General features: G+C 37.3%; 1 long non-coding RNA gene across 2 annotated transcripts; it reads right to left on the bottom strand.

Moving 5' to 3' along the window:
- Positions 1 to 2,207: 2,207 nt before the first annotated feature.
- On the bottom strand, positions 2,208 to 27,258 carry LOC119255809 (uncharacterized). Of its 2 annotated transcripts, none has more exons than XR_005127546.2 (5): positions 26,772 to 27,258; positions 18,434 to 18,521; positions 13,261 to 13,345; positions 3,751 to 3,858; positions 2,208 to 2,648 (listed from the first exon to the last, which is right to left on the bottom strand). It is a non-coding gene; the product is annotated as an uncharacterized LOC119255809 (long non-coding RNA). The 2 variants fall into 2 exon arrangements; XR_008553553.1 differs by lacking the exon at positions 2,208 to 2,648 and adding an exon at positions 2,661 to 3,361.
- Between the last annotated feature and the right edge of the window lie 567 nt (positions 27,259 to 27,825).

The raw sequence follows: 27,825 nt of genomic DNA on the forward strand, positions 1-27,825 counted from the left end.
AGTATTCTCTCTTCATGAGTACATTACAGGGATATAAAACAATAGTGCATCATTAAAATAAGTAAATGTTTTAAAAATGAGTATATTGCAGATGTTTTGTGACTACACAATATTTTGACTTCCACCTTCATGTGACTGCACAATATTTTGAGACAAAAAAAGTTTTCTTACCTCAACTTAGTGGTTTCTATACTAAAGTCAAGCACTGATATAGTTCATATTTTCTAGCCTTCACTGTTCATGTGGCCATATATTCATATGCAAGAGTGTAAAAATTTTTAACTTTTTCAAATGATATGTTTTGGATGATGAATTGGCAAAACTCAAGGACTACATAGTCTACAAATCAGAAATGAACTATTACCTGGAAACAATAATAACTACTAGTTGCTGAATACATGTAGCATTTTAAATGATGTTCTAAGAAACTTGCTTACTACAGTATTATAAAACTTTCACAGTGATCTTAGGAAAGATAATGAAATATATCACAAGAAAGGCAGCTGAGTTTTTTTCACATCAGATGTCAGGGTGGAGGGATTTGGGTGTCTAGTCTTATTTCACACTGAGTCTTTTTCATTTACTTTTCTTAATGCATTCAAAAGTTGTTAAAGTTTCTTATATAAAAATATGATTGATTGTTACAGTGACAGTAATTGCATTTTAGCAAAAGTAACCATTATAGTAATTTTCTTCAAGGAAGAGAAATCTAACTAACTAAAGTAGCTAGTTACTTCCTCACACATTAACTTTGAAATTTTTTAACATAAAAGTACTTGATAAGGGAAGTACAGATTAAAGAACATAAAATGGTTTGCAATATTTATAAAACTACTTCCATTAGGTGAATCATAATTTTATGTAGCTATTAATCACAAATTATGTAAAACAAAATATAGGAAAAAAAACTAAAGTTTCTGTATCAGTGAGTCACTTAAACTCAATCCTCAATAATTAAAGCCTTTTAAAAATGACACTTAGATATTTCTTATTTTCATTTCTAAACTACAGAAGGTAATGTCTTCTTTGAAACCAAGTTGATTTATCATAGCATGCCCTTAGAGGATAGAATCAAATGAATGTATAATGACTGGGAAAAAAAAACAATTACACATGTACATAGACAGGGTAATACTGCATATAGTAACAACTTGTACATGTTAAATCACAAATGAAGCAGCATTAGCATTTAATTTCATGTGTTTCACTGCACACCTGAATACTAATTAGCAACTAAAATAGAAAATGTGTGGTACTGCATATATTGATAAAATCTCAGTTCTGTATTCTTCAGACACCAATGATTTAACATGAATTGCATCCTGGAAAAGCTACTTTATCATTTTTACAGTTTCCTTTTGAAAGTTCTTTTTCCATATTATCAAAAGCATTATACTAATTTCAAAATCAAGCAAATGGAACTTGAAATGTTGGGTAAATCTGGAATTGCATTTTCTAATATTTATTGTTATCAATGTATAGATAGTAACTACTGTGAGGAGTATAAAGTAGAAGCTTCAAATGCAGTATGCAAAGAGATGAACAGCAATTTCAGATGACCTAATTCAATTGAGTCAGCTCAAATATTTCATTTTTAGGGGGCTACAGAGAACACTGTTACATTGTTTCTGCCCCTTTCTTAGCCCTATTTTTGAAAGGGTCCCCAGAACTGCAGGGGAAAAAAAGATTTATTTTGAAAACTGAGACAGAGAATGGCTTGAAACTTCATAATTTTCCCCTGACTGCTTGTATTCATTTCTTTCTATCGCCAATCCTATGCTAATTTCTGTATTTAAATTGTCCCTTGCATTATCATTTATTTTTGAAGTTAATTCTTATTCTTATAGAAGAGCATTTTATTCACAAAGCCATATTTCTTTGAGTTAATACTTTATTTTTGGACTGTTCACCTTAGATCACAGATTTTCTCCCATTTGTTTGTATCATTATTTTGCCCATCTGTTGTGTCTACAGTACAAGTTCGTTCTTACTTTGCATCGCAAAGAATGCATTGGGGGTAATTGCAGATGTGTTTGTGTGTGTCTATTTGCATAGGAGCTTGTGTCTATTTGCTTTTAAGTTGTGTTCTAAAATAGGGATTTAATCTCAAATTGGTGATAGTCATTTTAAACAAAGTCCTATTTCCTTGAAGCCTCACTGGGGTCTCATTATTACCAGAACACAAAGATAAAAGTTAATTACAAAATAATTTACACCACTCAACATCAAAATAAAATGTTTCAAAAAGGACATGGTAAATATCTGCTAAGAAAGTCACAGGACTGTATCAGTTAAAATGTTTCTCATTACAAACAACAGAAAACCCAAGCAAAACTTGCATAAACAATAAAGAAAATTTATTTGCTAGTGTAAGTAATAATCCAGCGGATGGGAGAGACTGAGGTGCAAATGATCAGAGTTCCAGACGATTTGTCTGCACTTGTCTCAGTTCTTCCCTTCTTTGGTTGTTGGCTCTGCCCTTAGGCTAGCTTCTTTCCAGTTTGCAGATTTTTAGCTAGCATCAACCAGGGTCCAGTTCTTTATCATTCACATCTCGCAGCAGAGGATGTGTTCTTCCCCAGCCAACGAATACAAGTCCTGAGCTTCATTCTGATTGGCCCAATTTAGGTTGCTCTTAAATCACCCATCTGTAGTGACAAGAAGGAATGATCTATTGGTGTAGGTCAAACAAGGCATATTCCTGGCACATGCTGTTAGAACTCCATAGGTTTTTAATATATTGAAATGCTTCTCTAACTTCATAAATTGCCAATGCTCGGAGGTCCCTCAAGTGTTCCTCATTGCATCAGCAACCCAGTATTGAATTCCTCACTTTTCTTCGTGCAGCAATAAAAAGTTAACATTGATAGTACAAGCATCCATTCTGACCCCGCTCCACCAAAGCAATGGGCATCTCTTCTCTTTCGATGGATCATGTACTGCTCATTAAAAGTTCTGGATATTTTCCAACCTTCATTTGAGGGCGGTATCAATCCCTCTATATTCATTTCCCAAGGATGTCATAACAAAGTACCACAAACTGGGTAGCTTAACACAACAGAAATTTATGCTGACATGATTCTGGAGGCACAAGTCCAAACCAAGAATTTGACTGAGCTATATTCTCTCCGAAAGCTCTAGAGAAGAATCCTTGCCTCTTGTAGCTTCTGCTGGTTGCTGGCAGCTTTTGGTGTTCCTTGGCTTGTGACAACATAACTTCAATCGCTGCCTCTGTCTTCACATGTCAGTCTATATGTCTCTATCTAAATTTCCTTTTTCTTACAAGGACATTATTCACCGAACATGGGTTCACCTTAATGCAGCATGGCCTCTTATTAACTTGATTATATCTGCAAAGATCCTATAAGATCACATTCACAGATTCTGGGTGGAAATGTATTTGGGGGAACACTATTCAACCTAATATACACCCTAGGGGGATGGCTGCTATGCAATGGGCAAATGGGGTAGTGATATTGAGAAGGTTACTACAGTATCCACTATAAATACTGGGCATTTACACTCTTCATTTACCTGCTGATAGTTAATAGCTTTATAGTTGAATGGCATTTCAGATTTATTTGTTTATTCTGAGCTGGATCACATAATGCCTGTTTTCATGTTTAACTCTAAGACCTAAGTTCATGGACTACAAGAAGTAATTTGGGGGAGGGAATTTGGAAAGTGTCCCTTTAAATCCACATGCCAGTCCAAGCATTATCAATAGAGTGAATAAGTAATATAACTCACCTTGGTAAATACTATTGTTTTTCAAATGTATGCAGCTGTTAGATTCCATAAAAATTTATTTAAAATCTTCCTTCATTAAGAATGCCTTTTGGTCATTATGTATGTTCCCTATAAACAGATAATAAAATATAATTGCTATTTTATTTTAATGTACTGACCTCTATTAGAGGGATCATGAGTAATGTGGGATATAAGTCTTGCTGCTGTCATGAAGAACAAAGAAAAAAGTAGCTTAAACAAATAGACATTGGTATCTTTCTCATGTAAGAGTTGGAGCAAAAGTCATTCAGGGCTCATATGGTAGCTCCATTGCCTTGAGGACTTAAACACTTTCCACTTCATTCTTCTATCATCCTCAAGATGTGGTTTTCATTCACTGCTTTTGCAGCTCTCACCACTGTGAGCACTGTTTTTGCTCATATACCATTGCTTGGGTCCTAAAATATATAATCAAACATATCTTCAAGAATAACTGGGAATTGTAGACTTTATCCTGGCAGCCATGGGCTCAGCTAAATGTTGAAAATTCTATTACTAAAGAAAGGAGACAGTGATATTAGGGGACAGTGAGCAGTCCTTGACAGAAGTTGCCTGCACTTAAGAGAAAGTAATAAATATTTGCAAATTATTTGGATATTTCTAGTTATTATGAAATTTATTCTAAGATAATGTTCAAGATAACTTTACATATACTTAATACATTAATTTTGTGTTTGCTTTCTTTTCACTCTACCTCATACTGCTAACTCTACTTACATAGTCACCTAAATATACTCACTAGATAACTATAGTGAAAAGGTTTTAGAGGCATAGGAGAATAGTTGAAAATATTGAGACCAACAGGAAACTGTGAAAAAGAAACAATATGGGGAGTGACCAGAATGAAGCATTTAACTCCCTACTTCTGATGACAAGATAACCAATTACCATTAATAGGGGGGAAAGTGAAGCCAGCATATCAATACTTAAGATTTATAAACTATTTGCACAGTGCAACAGTCAAGTGAGATTTTGTCTAGCTTAAAACCTAATATCTTGCTTAAAAGCAGTTTTTCTCAAATGGGCAGAGGCATGTCAAGGTCTTTATAAATGTTGAACCAAAAAATTGGACAGAACGTTGCAGAAGCAAATAAAACAATAATGCCAAATCTTTTTAAAAATGGGAAAATGTGAATAATTTTTGTTTTGAAGTGTAAACATTGGAGGACTAGGAGCATACTGTTCAACTTATTAAGTTCTTACTGGTGCTGAAATTTTCACATTTCTGACTTTTTATAGAAACTTATTATTAAATTTTATGGGTATTTTTAGCATGTCCCTTAGATCCACTCTCCATGCTTTTCCAGCTTCTCTATGTCTTCTCTATGTATGGACTGTATCACCAGGTTTTCTTGTTTGTTTGCTGGTTCCCACCAATGAGAGGCTCCAACAGGATACCAGACAATGGAGGAGTTGGTAAGGTTGGGTGTTTATTCGCATCTTCCCCAGTGCCAGACTGTTGGCAGGCAGTGCTTGTATTCCTCTACTGGAGGCTCAGTTCCTGTCATCTGGTCTTCTCCTACAGCTATAGCCCCAGCTGCCTTCCCTGCTACATGGGGCTAAAGAAAATCTAGCCAAACCTCTCTTATTGATTTAACATTGCCAATGCCTTCATAAATTGTTCCTTCATTAAATTCTCCTCAACTGTTCCAGTTAAGTGAGTCATTTGTTTCCAGAATCCTGAGAGATAAAATATGGAAGAAATGACTCATTCACCAAAAAACTAGTCCTACTAATCTAATGGTAAATAAGTCATTCTCAATTTTGAAATTCTCTCCTTTCCACAAATCCATGTTTTCATCCTCCAAAACTTGGATCAAACCTTGTATCTTTACTAAAATATTTCTAAATCAGCTCTTCCTATAAACACTGGTCATCATATCCCAGTCCTAGCCATTACCACACTTTTGATCTTTTGATCTATTTATAAGCCATTTCTAAAATTACCATTGCTTGCTCTAGACTTTTTTTTAGGGAATTTAATGTATCCATTGTGAAGATGATTTTTCTTGGTCTACTTTCTCTACAAATTTCCTAAATATCTCTAGAGTTCTATGTTTCTAAAGCAATAGGTATGCAATATTTGTTATTTCTAGGAGAAATAACAAGGTTTGAATTGTTAGACTAGGTGAATATAGATACATTTTCTCCAAATGTATTCCCCAAACTATATTTTCACCACAAAGAACATATTCACAAATCAGCTCATTCTTCTTCACTCCCAGTACTTTTTAATGCTAGAGAGGCCTAGGACTTAGCATATTGTCTACATATACTGTTCGATGGTAGTTTTCATCCAGTCTCATTAATTTATAAATGTAATCAAAATTTCCAAGTCTAATAGGCATTTTATTTTTTTTAAAGATTTATTTATTCATGTATACAAGAGCTGAGGTACAGGCCAGAGGTGTGTGTGGGGGGGGAGCGGTGAGAGAATTCACCAGAGACAGAGTGGAGAACAGAACAGGCAGACTGACTGAAATACACTGCTGAGGGGAGCAGCAGGCGGGTCAGGAGAGGTCTGCTGTGCCATGTGGGCATCTCCCTGGCCAGGGATTGAACTCGTGCTGCGGAGGCTGCGGATAGCTTCATAGGTTGCATCTTAACCCCTTGAGCCACAAGGGAGGCCCCTAATAGTCATTTTAATCTCAAATATAACATATTCTGATGTCTTTATTCACTGCTACTCCAAATATGTTAATATTCTGGTTTTCTCAGTGATCAACAAATCCAGTTTCTTAGAACAAAAATTGACATTTTAAATGTAAAAATTTTACTCATCTTTTTGTTTTCATATCCTACAAAAAAACTCTAAGGAGTCACCTCTATATGCAAAATATATGCAGATTCAACAACTTTTCACCACCTCCCCAGTTACCTCCCACTCTGGTTCTGACCATTGCAGTTCACTACCAGAATCCCTTCACTGACCTCCCCTGCCTCTGTCCTGGTCTTTTTTTTTTTTTTTGTGGGACCCTCACCAGTGGCTAGGGAACATACTGGCAGTGCAGAGGCTGCGGGCAGCCTCGCAGCCCAGCGCTCAACCGCTGCACCACCAGGGGAGGCCCTCTGTCCTGGTCTTTTTAATACTCCTTTCTCAAAAGAAAAGCCAGGGTGCTTCCTTTTAAATCTTAATCAGATCATGTCATTCCTTTGTTCAAATCCCTCCACTGATTTCACTTTCACTCAGTGTCTTTACATATGGCCTACAAGGTCCCATGTGATATCCCTGCTGTTATTAGTCTGGCCACATCTCCATTCCAGACACACTGGTCTCCTTGGCTCGAGATAATATACCTGCCATCCCCTCACCCTGAAATACCCACATAGTTAACTCCCTGACCACCTTCAAATTTTTGCTCTAGTGTTACCGACTCAGGATGCAACCCTCTTCCCGAGAGTAGTTATCAGCATTTGACATATTTCATGTTTACTTTGCTTATTGTCTGTCTTCCCATAAGAATGCAAAATCTTGTATATATTTATGTTGTGTCGACAACACCGCACTCACAAATGGGAGCTGTGGAGCAAGCTATAGGATGCAGGATGCTGTCAAAGAGTGAGATCCTGGTCTTTTTATTGATAGACTAATTATACATCATCAGTTGTGAGGGGAAGGAGGACAAAAAGAAAAGGGAGGGGTGAAACTAGAAAATGTGCTCTGTCATCTATAGCATTAGGGGTTGTGTGTGAGTCTGCCCTCCAGGCACTTCTCATCTGCTGGATGACTTGGTATTATAATTGAGATCAAGCTGTAGCTCCCCAGCCATGGTTTCAATCTTACTGACAAGGTTTTCCACTGATCACCTTCTGGGGTCCTCACTCCACCCCCCAACCCAGGCATCCAGGTCATACCTCATGAAGCATACCCTTCCCAAGGTCATCAAGCTTTCTGCTCTTGATTGATTTGAAAGGCACCTTGGAAGGTTTAGCTATGACTGATTGACCAGGCAGTTCTGACCTTGTATAGGAATGCAGAACTGCAGGTAACAAAATGGTGACCTAACAGGCCTCTTAGGAGTAGCAGACCCACATATTTACTTTTCGTTGAAGAGTCAGTTTTATTCACTGCATACCCCTAGTTCTTAAACCTATGCTTGATACAGACAGCATACAATACCGTTTATGAAAGAATAAAAGTAAATTTTTAAATTTTTTGAAATATATATCCGTTCGCAAAAGAAAATAGGCATGTAGAAGATCTCAAGTATAAGAGAAACTCATAAGTACAGTGCTAGCCATTTGTTGGACTCTGGATCATACTTTACAAGTATAATCTCAGTGAATTTTCGTAGGTGATCCATCTTATTATAAGCAATTGACAGAAGTGATGTTATATAATTAAAGAAGTAAAAAAGTCAGTACATATGGAAATATGGATTTAGAACTTATCAGAGTCCATTTTCTCTCTAATCTGACTCAAACATACTTCTAAATTTAGGGAAAATCAGCAAACATCACAAACAAATTGTAACTGTGTGGTGACAGATATTAGCTAGACTTATCATACTCATTTTAACCATATATGCAAATATCAATCTAATAATATCGTACACTGGAAACTAATATAAGGTCAATTATATATCAATTTTTAAAAACAGTAAAAAAAATAAAAAAACAGCATCAATAAAAAAGATGAAATTAATAACAACAACAAAAAAGAAAGATGAAATCAAACCTTTGTTTTAAAAAGAGCGGCTAGGGCCTCCCCGGTGGCGCAGCAGTTGAGCGCTGGGTTGTGAAGCTGCCGGCAGCCTCTGCAGCACCGGTTCCATCCCTGGCCGCCTAGTGAGTGTCCCACATGGCGCGCAGACCTCTCCTGCCGCCCGCTGCTCCCCTCAGCAGTGTACTTTGTCAGTCTGCCTGCTCTGCTCTTCGCTCTGACTCTGGTGAATTCTCTCACCCTCCCGTGCTTCTGACTGTACCCAGTGCTTGTATAAATAAATAAATAAATAATAATAAAAAGAGCAGCTAAATCCTGGGGAGGATTCTAAGGGTACAAAGATTACAGATCCGTGGAGATTTCTTGACCTACTAAACATAGAGCTTCCATATGATCCAGCAATTCCACTCCTAGGTATTTACCCAAAGGACACAGAAACATCAATTCCAAAGAGCACCTGCACCCCTATGTTTATAGCAGCACTATTTACAATAGCTAAGCTTTGGAAACAACCCAAATGCCCAAATAGATGACTGGATCAAGAAGATGTGGTACATATACACCATTATTTTCTTTTTTAGCTGTTTTGGTTTTTATTTTTAATTTTTTTTTATTTTGTACATATTTTTTTTTTCTTTTCTCCTTACGTTATTTGATCTGAAGTGTCACTGGTTTTATTTCAGGAGTAATGGCTCAAAGAAACCACAGCATTCAAAAAAGATAAACACATGCAATTTGCAGCAACATGGATGGCGCTGGAAGGGATCATGCTCAGTGAAATAAGCCAGAAAGAAAAAGAAAAATACCGGATGGTCTCACTCATAGCAGGAGTCTAGAAAACTTAAATAAGGGACCAGGAAAAAGAATAACTATAAGAAAAAAAATATCAAAATCAACAAACAACTATGAACCAGAGACACTCTATGGGGGGTGGGGGGTGGGGAAAGGAGGGCTTGGGGTCAAAATAAGGGGGTTGTAATTGTATGGGGAATATAAAAATAAAATTTAAATAAATAAAAAAAAAGAAAGAAACAAAGATTACAGATTCTAGCTTTTAGAAGAAAAAACACTGAGTAGGCCAAGACAAAAGAGTGAGCAGAGACTGGAAAGGCAGACTTGCACACTCAAGCAGGGATTATAGTTAAACTGCTCTGAAAACTTGCTCTTCTCTTCTCTTCTGTACCATTACTTCAGAGTCATGGCCAAAAAGAAATTCAATACATTTACAATTTCTAGCCAAAGCAAGAACCATTCAAGGCATTTCAAGTACCTTCCCACATTCATAGGAAGGTTATATCTTTTCCTCTTTCCAAAAGAGCTGAGACAGAACCACAATGTTCAATCCACGTCTATATGAAGGAATGATGAAGTTCAGGTTGTGTGAGGACACTACAAAAGTCAACAAACTAGCAAAGCAGCTAGTTTCACAGGAAGAAATGTGTGGTGTGGTGGGAGAAGTTAATAACACAACTGTCCCGGTGGTAATTCTTCCTTGTAAGGTGGTGGTTACCATCTAAAACTGTATAAAGACAGCAAAAAGATCCTGAAATATAAAGCCAAATCTTGCCAAGTCAAAAGAAAAAGCACAAATACAAGAAAAAAAAAAAAACAACTGAGAAGATACAGGAATAAAGTAATCTTATATGTAACCTTTACATAATACTGCTGAAATGAAAAAAATTAATCTCCTCAACCCTATCCCTATTCTCTCCCAGAATTTGTCCCATACACTAGCTGTACTAAAGGGTGAGAAATTGCTTCAAGTTCATAATATTGATTTGCTATCAATTTGCACTGAAGACTAAAATAACCAAAGACTTCCAGGAATAAAACTGGGGACTTCTTTATTAGAGAGTTCACTTGGTCGATTATAGAATAGTAGAGAGAAACTTCCTTTGTCATTTTGTTGGCATATAAAGAAATATGGACTTCCTCGGAATTTTCTTTCTCTGAAAGATTAAGTACATTTGAAAACTTCTATGTTTAAAAAATAATGCAAAAGGGCCTCCCCAGTGGCGCAGCGGTTGCGCGCTGGGCTGCGAAGCTGCCTGCAGCCTCTGCAGCACCGGTTCGATCCCTGGCTGCTGAACGAGGGTCCCACATGGCGCGCAGACCTCTCCTGCCGCCCGCTGCTCCCCTCAGCAGTGTACTTCGTCACTCTGCCTGTTCTGCTCCCCACTCTGGCTCTGGTGAATTCTCTCACCCTCCCACGCTTCTGACTGTACCCAGTGCTTGTATAAATAAATAAATAAATCTTTAAAAAAAAAAAATAATGCAAAAAATAAAAAGAGGATAAAAGTCATACCCTACCCTAGATATATGGATATATTCTTGGGGACTATTTGCAAGTAGGTATCTGAAATTTTAAAATCACATCAATAAAAGAAGAGGTTATATGAATGTCTCTTTAATATTGAAGCTTCAGGTATGTTAGCAAATCAGAAGGCCTACAAAGCAAGACAAGGACCTTTGTAACATTCTCAGTGGTCTCTACCAGATAAGTAGATTTTAAAGTAACACTAATGTAAGTAATCACACTTAGAGTGTGAAAAGTATTCCAATTGCCAGCATCTCCAATATACACAGTAACTTAGGATGTCAATTCCTCATGTTATTTTTTATTTCTAGCATTTTCTTTATTTTCTTTTTTAGCTGTTTTGGTTTTTATTTTTAATTTTTTTTTATTTTGTACATATTTTTTTTTTCTTTTCTCCTTACGTTATTTGATCTGAAGTGTCACTGGTTTTATTTCAGGAGTAATGGCTCAAAGAAACCACAATTTACATTTAATTTCTTTAACATATTAAAAGCATTTTATATCTTGGATTTCTTTAGAAAATTCTGTAGATTAGAGATAAAATATTGAGATTCAGTGGCACCAGAAACAAAGCATTAAAGATGAATTTACTATACCAAATCAGGATTTTAGTACCAACAGGTATACAATCTATGTATCACAATCTTTGGTTTCTCTATTGTATATTTTTTTCAATTCATTGACACACTGCCCAATATGTATATTGATATATTTTTCTAACAGAAATGTGATAAAACTTGTGGTGTACCTTAAACGAGAAGATACTGTAACACACGAAATTTCATGTTATAATGGCTAGCTCAATATTGAGGCTTGGGTGACAGCTGTGGCTCTCCAGAAACTAGTACTTAAAGTTACTAAAATCCTAGGAAGCACTTAAAGAGAACTTACAGTTGTCTCTATCTAATCTAAGGTTGAGTACTATTTGTAAGGGAAAGAAAATGGCAAAATTCAGCAACCAGTCTGTATCTCCTAGCATAAGACAGTTGGACAACACCTTTAAAAGACAAATAGTTCTGAAAAGTCAAACATTCGTTTCTCCATTTGCTTGGGAAAATTACATTCTCTCATCAAGTCCAGTATGTATTATTTTAAAAAATTACATGCCCATCACTAAATGGCTGAGTTCACCTACATATTTGAGCTAACATAACCAACAAAGAAAGCAGGCTTGGCCACAAACTCAATGAAAGTCAAATAAAAGGCCAAACTAAACAGATGAGACTCCATGCCCTGGGGATCAACAAAGGAGATCATTGTTAGGTAAGGAGGGTTTAGTAACTTCAGCAAGAAGGATTTGCTGTGCCCATCACAAATATTAAGCAGCTCACTTAAGCTACTTAAACATAAATCCTACTGCACAACTAACTGATGGGTAGTTGGTTGCATAAAACTGGTTCTTTTCTTTATCTTATTATGTCATTAAACTCCACTGACTCTGATGTGCATATCCAGAATTTATTTTTTAAATTTTTGGTAATAACAGTGCTAATAATAACAAATAGATAACTTTGCATTTGTTATTTTTTTAAACAGTGCTACATAAATGTAAGACATCATGGAAATTATGATGACTGAGACTAAGAGAATAATGAAGTACATGTTTTAATATAATCCTTACTCCAATGTGTCTCCTAAAATGATGCTATAGCTTTTGGGCACTGGACATTACTTGCTCTGATATAAAGTACCAAAGAACGCATACATGACCATATTTGCCTTGCGAAATATGTCAGAAGGAATTTTCATTCGCTTACTTTCCAAAAGCACAATTTTTCCCCATCTGCAGCTGTATTAGCATTCATCCTGCCCAGCTTATAATTGTATACCTGGAAAACTCGAGCAACTCAACTGAAAAATTATCTTCAAAGTAATGGTGCACAAAATTAATACACAAAAGAAAAACAAATAGCATGAATATATAGTGGACGGAAACACCCACTTAATCTGAAAAAATATAAAATGCACAGAATTAAACTTAATAAGAAATACTAAAATACTACTAGAGGACAAACAAGAAATATGAGAAAAACGAGACATACTTAGTAAAGATAGCATCAAAAGGACATCGATTCTTCCTGAGTTCCTTTATAATTTCAACATGAGTTCAATAAAAGAGTGTTAATAATGGGTTGTTTTTTTTTTCAAACTGATCATAAAGGGTTTTTTTTGCAAACTGATCATAAAGTTTATATGGCAAAATAATTAACCAGAAATAGACAGGAAAATGTCAGAGGGAGGGAAGAGGAGGAAAGAAAGGGTAGTTAGCACTATCAGATATCAAAACATAAAAATCCAAACATCAAAAACATTATGGTACTGGTTAATCATTAAACAAACTGACCACAGTATAGAAAATCCAAAATAATTCCAAATGCATTACAACAATTCAATACATAAAAAAAATAGCATTTAAAAATCAGTGGAGAAAATATAAGCACTTCAATAAGTGGTGATAGATGATCTGCAGGAAAAGGTATTCGATATTTACCTGACAGACACCACACTCTCGTACAACCAGGATAAATTTCAACTGAATCCACGTTTTATATACAAAATCTTGAGAGCTGAACATACTAGAAGAAAGCAAAGAAGTTCCTGTTTAACATTGCAATAGAGGTCTTTATATTAATGATTTAAAATCCAGAATTCATAAAACCGAAGAAAATAATAAATTTAACAACCTGAAAATCTATAAAGTCAAAAGATAAATGACAAAACTGAGAAACTAATTCAAAGGCAGATACTAAGCTCCCTAATATTTGAAGAGCTACCAGAAACCAATAAAAGACCAATGACGTAATAGAAAAATAGGCAGAAAAATATACATTCAAGTTACAGAAAAATCTAGGTGGCTTGGGCCTCCCCAGTGATGCAGCGGTTGAGCGCTGGGTTGCGAAACTGCCGGCAGCCTCTGCAGTGCCAGTTCGATCCCCGGCTGCTCCCCGGCCACCGGAGGAGAGTCCCGCAGGGCGCGCAGACCTCTCCGGCCACCCACTGCTCCCCTCAGCAGTGTTCTTCAGTCCTTCTGCCTGTTCTGCTCCCCGCTCTGGCTCCGGTGAATTCTCTCACCCTCCCGTGCTTCTGACTGTACCAGTGCTTGTATAAATAAATAATAAATCTTAAAAAAAAAAAAATCTAGGTGGCTCATAAATATAAGCAGAAGAAAAGCCAAATTTTACTAAGAGAAATACATGTTAATATCAAACTGATAATTCATTTTTAAGATTGGCAATGACCTAAGAGCTTGATAATACTTTTTATTGTTTGTAAGAAAATGGACCTTCTCATAATTTAGGAGAGTTGAAGTTGGCGCAACTCTGATGGAAGGAAATCTTGCAAGGTTTATCGAAACTATACATACTCATTGACTCACTATTGTACTTCTGGAATTTATCCTTCAGATAAACTTGTCCATTGTAATATTATACATGCCAGTATTGCTTGGAGTGAAAGCGGGAAACAACTCCCATGTCCATCAATAGGAGACTGGTTAAAAAGTTATTGAACATTTACAGAGTGAAGCATTTCAGTGATTTTTTAAAAAAAAATGCTGAAGATCATTAGTATTGATGTGTTGTTTAACACCAAAAAAAAGTAATGTGTGAAACAGTTTTTATGTGCTACTTTTTTGCAAAAAGAGGAGGAATAAAACTTTGTAGTTTCTGAGAGATGCATAGCTCTGCAAGAATATATGAGAAAATAATAAGTAATTATGGCTAAATGTGTATGTGTGAGCTGTGTAAGTTGGAAAGGGTAAGAGCAAAACTAGCACTGCTTGCCTTTGGACATTTTTTAAAACTTGAACTATGTGAATATATGATATTTTAGGGCAGGGGAGGAGGAAGTCTGCTTGCATAAGAGGAAGAGCTGCTCCTTTACAGCCCTAGTCACAAACAACCCATTTGTTATCAGGGAGCATGAGAGTCAATTAAAACTACCTACTAAAAAGTACACCATTAAACTTACACTTTGTAAAAAGAAATAAGTAAAAACATTTTTTCTACTTTCTGTGGCTGCTTTACCCAAGAGAAAGGGAACTAGTCCAGATTGTAGTGTGTCCTCCTTTAATCTTTTAATCTTTCTTTTAAACATAAAAGAATAACCATTCAGTATTTTCCTTGCCTTAGTTTTTTAGGACGGCTATAACAAAATACCCCAGATTGGATAGCTTATAAACAGCACAAATTTATTTCTTACAGTTCTGGAGGCTAGAAGTCTGAGATCAGAGTGCCAACATGGTCCAGTGAAGTCCTTCTTCCAAGCCACAGACTTCTAGTTGCATCTTTACAGGATAGAAGGGGTAGGGCTACTGGTAGACCTCTTTTATAAGGTACTAATTCCATTCATGTGGACTCTACCCTCTACCCTTAAGCACTTCCCAAAGGCCCACCTCCCTGACACCATTATCTTTGAGGGTTACAATTTCAACATAAGAATTGGGGAGGCACATACTCAGACCATAGAATTCCTCATTATATAATTCATACTTTTAAAATCTAACTTTGTAAAACTGGGCTTTTCTCTACTTCTATGAATTTGGTCATTAATCTTGGAAACTCCTCCAGTTTGTCTACAGAATTTTAAAGTTTTCTCATCCAGATGGAGACATTGTTTTAGTACAACTCTGTCAAATGAGTAGCATAGGGGGAACATTACAAACTGAATTCAAGAGAGTTTTTTCTATACTTAAACCTCACCTTATATGTTCCACCCATGATCCTGCCCTCTTTGCAGACTAAGATTTTACCAACTTTCAGATTCATCTCTCTCTCTGACCTGGAGTATTAGCAAGTCACTTAATCCAGCACCCTATAAGTGTAACAATGTGCACCAAATTCTTTTATTTAGGCCATCAATGAAGAAACCCATCCTTGTAGCAGAGTCCACTAATTATTATTCAATTCACCTCATGTAGAAAAACAGCAAAGACTTCAGTGGTAACCCAGAAGTGGTATAAACCAGATGGTAATACGTTAGTTCTTTGAAAGCTTCTTTCTTCTTGCAGATGCCGCAGTTATTAATACTTCTTCATAAATAGATATCCCCAGATCCTACCTGCCTAGATTGAAACTGATTCAATACTTTGTCCAGAGGTTTCACTGAAGAATACAATGTAGGGTATCTATGACAACACTAGCGTAATGAAAGAAAAGTAAACTCCAATAATCTAAAATTCCCTTGAGCCATTGTTTCAAAGGAGAATTTATAACATACTTTGTGTTGCAACTTGCCTTATGTTGTAAAGATAGCAAGAAAGAGATACTCCTGGAATTTAAAGAACTGTGTTAGCTGGTTTGTTTTTCTCCCCCCACTACATTTTCCCCCCTCCCACTGTGTTTTAGTTTGATTTCAGAACTGGATTTAGAATAAAGAGCACATGGGGAAGAGTAAAACTGTGACTCCAAAGTTATATAGATGTGTAAATGACAAATTAATTAAAAAATATTTAAGAGCATATTGGTCCTAGGGGATAATAATTCTTGGGAAAGCAATATTAATATAAAATGGCAGCCTAAAATATTGCTTTTAAAAATAATATAAGCAGGCAATGATAATTGTAGAAGTTTGGTAATGGTTACTTTGATGTTCAATTTAATACTCTTCTACTTTGTATATTTTGAACATTTTCTATAACAAAAATTAAAATAAGTAAACTTCAAAGTATCTTCTTACTCTCTTTTTGCTGTGGTGCATCTCATCAGGTACACCCTAAGTTATACTTTGCCTTGTCCAGCAATTTGATCTATATCCAGGGACAGAGATTAGAGAATTGAGGAAATTTTACTATTATTTTACTCTATTAATAATATGAGAGGGGCTCCCCGGTGACACAGCGGTTGAGCTCTGGGCTGCGAAGCTGCCCGTAGCCTCTGCAGCGCTGGTTGGATCCCTGACCGCCGGCAAGGGTGGCGCGCAGACCTCTCCTGCCACCTGCTGCTCCCCTCAGTCTGCCTGTTCTATTCCCTGCTCTGGCTCTGGTGGATTCTCTCACCCTCCCGCATTTCTGACTGTACCCAGAGCTTATATAACTAAATAAATAAAATCTTTAAAAAACAATAATAATATGAGAAAAGTAGAGAGATAATAGCAAAGTGATGGTCATTCCTGAATGTTGAAATCTGCCTGTTACTCGGTAGGTTGTTGATATTGTTTATATAGATTTAGGGGGAGAGGGACATGTGGAATTACAAAGGGTGCTATTAGGAAATACATTTTTAAGAAACGCAGGTGGAGATGATAAAGAATACAAGAATACAAGATGGGAAACTACAAACCCAGGAAGGGCTGAGAAGTCAAGTTTGAGTGCAAGGTGTCTCTGCATATTATCACTTACCAGAATAAAGGAAAGAAGACTGAGCATGGGATTTTTTTTTTTTTTAAAGATTTATTTATTTATACAAGCACTGGGTACAGTCAGAAGCACGGGAGGGTGAGAGAATTCACCAGAGCCAGAGCAGGGAGCAGAACAGGCAGACAGTCGGAGGACACTGCTGAGGGGAGCAGTGGGCGCGGCAGGAGTGGTCTGCGCGCCTTGTGGGATCCTCACCAGGGGCCGGGGATCGGACTGGTGCTGCAGAGGCTGCAGGCAGCTTCTCAGCCCAGCCCTCAACCGCTGCGCCACCGGGGAGGCCCTGAGCATGGGATTTCTGTGGGTTCAATCCCAATGGCCCGAACAGGACAGGCTGACCACTAAGCTCATATAAGGACTTCAGTTTTTAATGCAAAACTGATCCAGGCAGAGAAAACGATCTTGTACCTTCCAGGAACGGTCTCCTAAAAAAGGTATACCTACCTCAAAATGACAATGGAACTAGAAAAAACTAGGAAGAAAGGCTTTGGATTCAATGAAAGGCAGAAATGAAAAAAGTGAGAGAGCTTAGAAGAGATGGTTTACCATAGGCTGTACTGAGCTAATGAAGCAATATACACCTGTAATTCACTAATCCCAGCTATACTTTTTTTTTGCCTGAAATTTACCAAGAGGATAGTAATATTAGTTTTGGGATAGAAAAGATTGTATGTACTGTATTTTGATGGATTTAATTTAAAAAATGGTGTGTTCCAGAGAGGGAAAGGGTGCCAGGTTGTAGAGAGATATTTGGAGGAGAAACCTTCCCTGCATGAATCTTTAATTGAGAAGCTAAGTATTTTGTGAAAGATAAGAGACAGAGAAAATTCAACTAAAGTTGCTTTCTCCTTGGGATCTGAGAGTGATGTTTCATCAGCCATTTAGAATTTAATTGCAAAAACATAAATAAATTTCCTAAGCCCTTTATTCTTTTTATAAACACTTTCTCACGTATGTGCTATTCTTCATTTGCCTGAAAAGCAAATTAAGGCTTTCTAGTAGCTATCCACAAAAATATATCACAACTTTGTAAGGCCTGCTTTATTTATTATTCTTGTTTGTTATTTCAAAATTTGTATCAGGAATTTCATTAAGAAAGCCAAAGAGGCAAAGTTAGCTGGCATGCCTATTTCATAAGAAAATAAATTGAATTCAAAGCCATCATCACAAATTCAATGACATTTAATGGGGACAAATGTTGGTTAAATCACCTAAATTTAAAAAACAGATGTTAGGGGTTTACATAAACATGGAAAAAATAATTATTGATTAATCATGACAGACCATAAACTACAAAACAACAAAAACTTACATTGATCACTGGCCAGGTCTTAGAATCTTGCTTGATGGATAAAGTATAGGATCTTTTCTGATAGGAAATTCAATCAATGTGTGAATGTCTAGCAAATGACAGAAGGAAAGCCTAAATGAAGTATCATTTATTCAAGAAAAACAACTGAATTTTGGTATAAAACAGTAAGTTTGTGCTCCTTTAACTTGTTGTATTTCCATTACCCTTTCCCTAGATCCATGGTGGCCTTGAAAATCAGCATCCTCATGCTTTCGTAGCTATAATATCCACCCTAGCAGACACACTGAAGGGAGCAAAATGGATTTAGAGCTGCCCCCCCCAAATCCTCAGTCAGCTGTCACTATTGGGCCTATATATCAACACCCCAGAAAATTCCTATTCACAAGATTTGTCTTTATTTTACCTGTCCCAGTGTTTGTTCAATGAAGTGAGCTTCATTCCCACATTATTGTCCAAAACATTCAATGGCAATTGTTTAACATTAAGCCCATCTAAAACACAGATACCATCTGACATAAACAAGAGGCTTGCCAAAAAACTTTAAAGTAAAATCTGAAATATGAGATGTTCTTAGTGGGTTTGAAAAGCCCCAACATATTCCTGGGGTTCAAGAAGATGGCATGTACGTGCAGGGCTTTGTACATAACCCAGAAAGACCAGGGAAGGCCCTATTCTCTCTCGTTTAAGCACAACCTGCACAAACAGGAACTGAAAACCAAAGTAGACATAAAATGCTAAAATAAAGGCATATCTGAACACAAACAAACACATGCGGAACCTCGTGACAAAATTTTGGAAACTTATTGTTTCAAGGAATTTAAGGAACTCTTCCTATAACTGTTAGGTGATCAATAACCTAACTGAAGAGCGACCTCATTTTTATTATATGACAAAAATTAAAAATTTCACAGAACTAACCCAGGAACATTGTTAAACAATATATAACGGCAACAACTATAAACCCTTCATGGGAGACTCTTTCTGGTTTCTGAAGTGATGATATTTTATATATAGTGATGTCACTATATATATATATATATGTCCTTTTTTATATAACAAAAATTGTAAGACTTGGGGCCTCCCCGGTGGCGCAGCGGTTGAGTGCTGGGCTGCAAAGCTGCCCGCAGCCTCTGCAGCGCTGGTTAGATCCCCGGCCACCAGGCGAGGGTCCTACATGGCGCGCAGACCTCTCCTGCCACCCGCTGCTCCCCTCAGCAGTGTACTTCGTCACCCTGCCTGTTCTACTCTCCGCTCTGGCTCTGGTGAATTCTTTCACCCTCCCGTGCCTCTGACTGTACCCAGTGCTTGTATAAATAAATAAATAAATCTTTAAAAAAAAATTTAAAAAAAATTGTAAGACTTGCTAGGTAGGACCGGAAAAGTATAGCCCCTACACAGGAAGAAATAGAAGTTAAAAGAATCTGACCCTGAGTGATTCAGATGTTGAACTTAGGAGGCAAAGAATTTAAATTAGAGATTCTCAAGTCTGTGTAACAAATTTTTTTAAATAAAAATGAATAGGGATGGCACAAAACCATGAATAATAGGAGTCTAAGACGAAGAGAGACAGAAAAAGTATGTGATGAAACAATAAACAATCACCTTCCAGACTGGCTGAAAATCAATAATCTATAGACTCAGAAAGCTCAACAACCCAAAGTATGGTGAACATAAAGAGAATCGTCATTAAATTGTCAAAAGACAAAGATTAAAAACCTACATTTATAGCAATTTTCTTCCCCTTTATAAATTAAAGGAGCTATACATAAGTTATGAACTGGTTTGATGGGCTTTAATACATAAAAATATAGTTGTTTGACAATACTAGCACAAAAAATGTGGAGGGAAAAGGAACTATAGTGGGCCTGTAATAAAACCCATTTTATAGACTGTGATCTATTAATAAATCCATCTTTTAATTTGTTTTAGTCCTCAATTTTTGGTTCTAGCAGTTTTCTTTGTCCTGTTTTTCACATACTGAGTAATATTTAAATTGGATGTCAACCATCATGTGTGAAAAACTGCAGACCCAACATGAAATTTTCTTTTTCCAGAACAGATTTAATGTGTTCCAGTCATATAAAATATGGACTGACCTCATTAGTTCAGTCAGTGCTCAATTTCAGATTTAGTTAACTTCTTCAGTCCCCAGTTGGTTCTAACTATTAAAGACTGGTTTTTAATTTTTAAGGAGAATCCTTCTTGGGTTGTCCTCTGAAAACCTGAGGTATTTATTTACTTGGACTCGAGAGCCTCAGTGGTATTTAAACTTTCATCTAAATAAATAAATGAACTTTCACCTCTATCTTCCAAGACAGCGAAAATCTTTGCTTAGCTTTTTAACCTCCTGGCTATTCCTTTACATTTAGTTTTTCTGCATTTCACCCTGCACAGTTTAGGAGTCAGGACATCCTTTAAAGGTTATGGAACAGAAGTTTGGGCTAGCTCTTCTATGCTATTCTCAATTCATGGATCTTAGGTTCTCAAGTCCTAAGCATTTAGGTAGTCTCAAAATCCAGTATCTGTCATCCTAAACAAGTGAGACTGGCACGAAGCCAGGCTGACACTTTCTTTTTAGCCTCTATTGTTTGTGTCACGAATACCTGACTACAAATACATAAGTGAAAAGTTGAGGTTGAATGTGGGACTCAATTTATTACAGTTTTCTCCTCATTAGGAGGGATCTTAGTTCCTTTAGTACTGGTTTCCATAGTTCTTCTCTAGTGACTTCAGTTGTTGCACATATTATTTTTAAATGGTTTATCTCAAGCATTGAGTTAATGTAATAAAAACTATTCTATAATAGCCAAAAGTAGAAGTTGAATCATTTAATTTGCAATTTTCCACTTTCAATATAGTCTTCTCATATGTGGTTTTAAAACTGCAGTTTAAATTGAGTCTGAAAAATTATGTATCTTGGTAGACTTGAAATAAAAAAATGAGGCAGGAAAGTATTGATGCAAATATTAAATAAATTTGTACAACTTCTAGTTCTCTGTGATTCGCCTAAATAACAAAGGGGCTGACCAGGAAAAAGACTAATCAATGCAAAGTAATAATCAAAATCAACAAGCAACTATAAACCAGAGACACACTAAGGGGGGGGGGGAATTAAGAAGGGGCGGAGAGAGGAAGAACTAGAGTCAAAATAAGGGGGGGGGCAGTGCAATTGTATAGGGAATATAACCAAAATGAAAATGCATACATTGTACAAAGATGAAAAATGATGTGAGAATTATATAAAATAAAATATTAAAACACACACACAAAACCCAAAGGGGCTGATGGGACTGGATTGTGGTATTATATAGGTGTTTGCCTCAAACTGAAAATTCACCATTCTGTATATTCCAGGTTTAATGTCAAATCAAAAATCAAAATCAAAACAACCTTTTGGTTTTATGAGTATAAAATTCAGTGTAGTAACAGATACTTTGTTACAGATACTTTGTATTACTTATTGAATTTATAATATATATTGCCTCTTTTGATCAAAAAGGTAACTGACAGTTTTGTGGGTAATTTTTTTTGAAGTGAAAAAAGTAGGTCTCTTTACTATGTTGCATAGGTCTTCTGGATGGGACATGCTCCATTTAGAACTCTGTTTCCTGCTTGGAGGGACAATTAATATGCTTACTACTTGAGAAACAGCATGGCTCATTGGACTAAGCTTTGAATCAGTAGTTTGGAGTTATAATCCTACTTCTGCTGCTGATTCAATTTGTGCCCCTGGGCAAGCCATTTAACCTTTGTATTTGTTCACCTGAAAAATTGGATAAAATTATCCGTTATTTGCAACAGTAGCTAGTAATAACTGATTTTTGAATTTAAGGAAATGTACGCAATATATTTTGACCAGTTAAAATTACTGCAAGTATTCCTACAATTCAGTTTCCCCTAAAGCCTCAGTACTGTTTTGATTAAAATTCTTCAGATCTAAGTTAAAATGAAGCACAATAAAGTGCAGTTAAGTGTTTTGTTTAATTTGCATGCTTAAACAGGTGGGAAAATCCAGTGTAGTTAAGCCTAAGAAAACAAAATTTTTTTTTAAATAGAGAGGAAAATAACTCTCTTTCCCCCACAGATTTTGTTGAAGATAGTAAAGAGTAATATATATCTTATACATGTATTTTTCTTTATTGTCAAAGTATAAATCACATTTGTGTGATTTGTGTCAAAGTGTAAATCACACTCGCCCCTACTCTTTTCCTTATTTTTCATTAGAAATGGGGTTTTAAATAATTATTCCTGAATTTTGTAATTCTATCTCCTCACAGATTTTTAACAAATGTTCTCACTATATCATAAAAGGGAGGAAATATGTGATACCATTTCCTGGTACTTTATTTTACTTTGCTCGATATATGCTTCTGAAAAAATGATGTTTGAATTTAAAATATACTTGTATGTAAGAAGCCTTCAAAAGAATGTCTTTAAATATTTGTTATTTAAATTTATTTTAAAATAGATGACAATAAATTTACTCTCTTTAACATGTGTCTCTTTATAAATACTAGTACATTTATAATTTCTCTGAGATTCAGGTCTTTCCCTTACCTATAAAATGGTAAATGTATTACCAGCGCTATCTCAAAAAGTTGCCATGAAAATCAAGTATGAACATATATGAAAACATTTTGAAAGCCACTTATCTTTTTACAGATAACATAAGGAATGGCATCATCTAACAGCTTCTAAGTTATATATCCCTGTATCCTTGAAGTCTTAATGTTTTTACTGACTAGCCTAATTTTTGCCACCATTTTAGATGGCTGCAACAAAATGACCTATTTAGCTTCCTGAATGGTTTGACATCCAGTTTTTTGACTCTTTTCATTGCCAGTGATATTTCCTATCATTTCAATGGTAAATCCTTGGTCACTGTCATTACCAGGCAGAATTCTGAGGAGGAAAAGAGGTTCCAGACCATGCAAGATCTTACAGGCCAAAGAAAGTTCCTTGGATTTTATTCAAAGTAAAGCATTAAGCTACTGGAGAGAGTTTTAAGTAAGGGAATTATGTGGTATAGGGTATGTTTTAAAGGTTTACTCACTATCATATGGAGAACAGGTTGTAAGAGATTAACAAAGAAAGTAAGAAACTAGCTAAACTGTTACTGTGTTAACAGTAAGTCAGGCAAGAGGTTATCATACTGTAAATTAATGGAAAGTAGAGAAATTCAAGATGTAATTGGCAATATAAGTGACAGAATTTGTTTATGAGTTGGATGGCCCTGTTTTTTTTTCTTAAGCAAATGTGAGGAAGTAGTTCACTGAGATGGGAAAGATTTAGAGGGAGAGATATATGACAGGGAGGAGTGGAGAGATGAATAGTGAATATTAATTTGAGAGATACCTATGAGATATTCAAATGGGAGATATAAAATAAGCAATTGGATGTAGGTGACTATAGTTTGGGGGAACTTAATACTACAAATACAAGTGTAAGTGCCTGTATAAAATGCTATTTAATACCATAGAAATGAATGAAAATATCTGAATGTGGAGTAGACAGAAGAAATTTGGGGAATAGATTAAAAGTTAGGAAAACTGATGAAAAAGTAGCAGCTAGAAAGAGGAGATAAAAACCAAGATAGAACTATGTCATACATTAGAATGTTTTACAAAAGAATGATAGGAACAATATTGAATCTGGTAAATTGAAGAACCAAATAACAAGGGTGATTAAATGTGATATCCTGGAGAGAATCAATGTCCTTGAGAGTAGCTTTAGCAAAAAAAGCAAATTTAAATGTTTGGAGAGGAAAGAAAAATAAAAATGCTAAATAAAAACCTGGAAGCAATATAAAGATTTTTTAAAGATATGTGACTATAAAAATCAAATGGGGCAGTGGCTAAAGGTGAATGCAGGATCAAAAGTATTTTATTTTGCTTCTGCTTTCAGTTCAGAGGTTATACAATATAAACTATCTGTAAATATGTATAAATATTATTTGTAAAATAATTCTACAACTATCAGAAACTGAAGTTATAAAACTAAACCTTTGTGATCATGAAAAAAACAAAACCCAAATCAAGCCTATTCTCCTTAGTTTCCCACACATTTATTGTATTTTGAAAGAGGTGATGGAGAGTGTGGGGGGTGGGGGATCAAATGTTACCCGTGGGGTGTTACAGAGAAACCAATTACTTCTTGAGATTTATATTACTAACTGGGTTAGTGTAACCTTTTAATCAAAATATTAGATACATTATTTCCATCAGAGCTAGTTTCTTTCAATTCTTCTCACTTTCTTGTCCTATTCCCCCTTAATGTTTTATCCCTCAGCTCTTCCCACATCCTTATTTGTCTAAAAAAACAAACAAACAAAAAACAAATCAACTCATTGGCACAGTGCAATGCTATGCCTAGACCTAAGCAGAAAGGGAGGAATTACGGTACCAAAAGGTAGGCTTATAATAGGGAGTTTTCTTCATACCTCGAGGATGCAGGGAGAGGGGGGTATTCAGGGAAGATATACTGATTACATGTCTCTTCTGACTTACCAAGTTTGTTCTGCATGTATTAAAACTGAGAGCATTGGTAGATAAGAAAATCATTACTTGTGCCACTTCAGGAATGCCCTTGTTATTTCAACATAGGAGTAGACTTTTATAGTAGCTAGAAAGTAGCAGACATACTTTTAAGTCCTTCATCTAAGGGAACTCAATGCTCCTCATACCCTGAAGGGATTCAGTCATTTTAAGAGATTTGGCATTTCTTGTTTATATGAGACTGCTGATATATCCAGACAGGTGAATACCTTAAAGTGAATTTTCTCACAACACATGGCATACTACCTGATCTCAAAGGCAAGTTGGATTCCAGCACAGTTGAATTCCAGCTCTGCTTGAGAGTTGAAGATTTAAACCTAGTCCGTACCCTTTTGAGTCTTATCAGTTTCTGGGAACAGCCTGTGACACTTGTTTACCTGTATCCTCATCTAGCCACACACACTTGAATCTTTAGATTAAGCAGGCTTCTCAAGGGAATAATTTGTATTTCAACTGAACTTATCATCAGGACACTAAACTTGAAACTCTAGCATTGGGGTGGCTGCAGGGCCATATGTCAGGTTTGCGGACTGAGTGATATTCGTTCAAGTTGTTTAACACATGGCTATTGCTCTGGTAGACCAGAATTCCTTTCATGCTTCATGTTTCTTTCCTCTCCTTTCTCACTTTCTCCCTAAATCCAGATTGTACAGTTTGCACTGAGTTAGGGAGGTGTTGGATTTGTAGAGAAGAAAAAGTGATTCTTGGAAATAAAAAGGAAAGAAGGGCAGTAGGCTTAGCTGCAGTTATGCCCATCTTCTTTTTAAGCATTGTGATTCCAGGGAATTAGTCACATAACTTTCGTGTCTCACTAGGTTGAATTATTTTTGTGCATTGAAAAAAAAAATGCACCGGGTGAGGAGAAACACAGATTTGTGCACAAAATGGATAACTACTGTTACTGGATATTAATAACACCTGTGGCGTTACTTGAACTCTAATTGAAAAGAATATTGTATTGAGGATTTTTGTCACTTCTTTTATACTATGGAAAAATAATATTCATCTTCTTTCACATTCTTATAATGGCAAATTTGCGTGGTAAGATAAAGAATGTCTTTTCAAGTTTCAGTATGATTACCGGTTATTCCAGTTATTCCACTTGCTGTGGTTTCACAATTCAAAAATATTGAAGTGATGCAGAGGTAAGACAACAGTGGGGCCTGATCCAGGGTATAACCGACAGCAAATTACTGAATGAACTGAATTACTGAAGTGTCAGTGGCAACTTAGTTCAACAGAGAATGGGAGGTTTGTATTTATTCCTCTGACCAGCTCATGAAATCCCGAGAATGAAATAATACGAGATCATTCAGACATCTTGAAGACCAACTTGGGACTTTTCTAAATTGCTGCACAGCTTCAGTCAGAGTCTAAGCACACGACTTGAGAACTGGAAATCTTGGAGAGAGTTTAAAGAGCCACAATGATTACTAATAACCTTGACAAGTTGTAGAAATGGGCAGATAATTACAGGATGAACTTAATAGACAGAAATACAGAGTAATTTAGAGGAAGAGAAAAATAAAACACTATAAATACAAGGGAGAAGGCTTGGCTTTGTGTGGGAAACGTGGGAATCAGTAAGCTACAAGAAAAACTTGAATTACATACAGTATAGTTGCTTTTTTTTAATTAATAAAAACAAGAATGCGTAGAATAAGAATATTGTGCTTATGAACACGGCAAGCCCCTAGTCACTTATACAATTAATTTATTAAGCACCTATATATGCTAGATACCGAGTGCTTGGATAAAATGGGGAAGACAGGGAAGATTCCTACCTTCACGGAGCTCGCAGACCTGTGGCAAACGAAAAAACCTAGTAGTAACTTTAGCCTTTATTTTGTATTCCGCAGCCCACTTCGAGCACAGCAAATACTGCGAGCTCCTGTGAAAACAGGTAGGTGCCTATATTAACATTTTGGATCCCACTACGTGCCTGGCATCGCGCATTGTGCAGCCATCTACTCGGATGAAGAGCTTAAAAACAGGGTCTACAAGCACTAAAATCTGCAAAAGCAGATGCTTGTCTGACCATCACACCTCTCCACAGAAACCCACAGGTTTCTCTTCACCGCGTAATAAATATTTTCGAACCTATTCCTGCAGAACAGCCCTTAGCACCACGCTTTGTGTGTGAAGGGAAGGTGGGGACGGACTCAGAGTGCGGGTCGTGCCAGCCGCGCGGCTCCTGCCCGGTGGCCGGCCTCCCCTCGTGGGCTGCTTTTTCTTTCCCTTTCTCTCTCGCCGAAAGACCACACGCGCAGGCAAAAGCCTCACGGGCGGGATGCAGCGCGGGCGCAGGGGCCGGACACCGGCTCGCGCGCTCCGAGCCGGCCGGGGCAGCCCCGCTCCCGCCTCCCCCCGGCGCCTCCGAGCGGACGCGGCGTCCCCCCTGAGGAAAACCGGGGCGCCGCAGACGCCCCTCGGAGGAGCGAGCCAGTGGCCACCCCCCGCCGCCCTGGGGCTCTGTCCCTTCGGGGCTCCCCCCGACCGGGGCGCGACCGAGAAGGCGGGCGCCCCGGGCCCCGGCCGCAGCCCCCGCCGCCCACTCGCGCCCACAGCCCAGCAGGCCCAGCAGGCCGGACGCCGAGGCCTCGCGGTATCGCGCCTCAGTCAGCCCCGCCCCCTCGCCCGGCGGCCGGCCCCGCCTTCGCGCTCACCCCTCCCCGCGCCCGCCTCGCTTCCCCGACAATCTCCTCGCGCTCCCGGCCCGGCACGCGCGCTGCGCCCGTCCGCCGCCGCCGCCGCCGCCACAGCCGCCGCCGCCGCCGCGGCGGAGCTCCCTCGGCGGAGCCCGGCTCCCAGCCTCGGACCGGAACCGGAAGCGCGGGG

Source organism: Talpa occidentalis, unplaced genomic scaffold (assembly GCF_014898055.3).
Source record: "Talpa occidentalis isolate TD23 unplaced genomic scaffold, MPIMG_talOcc4v2.1 talOcc4.3, whole genome shotgun sequence".
NCBI lineage: Eukaryota > Metazoa > Chordata > Mammalia > Eulipotyphla > Talpidae > Talpa > Talpa occidentalis.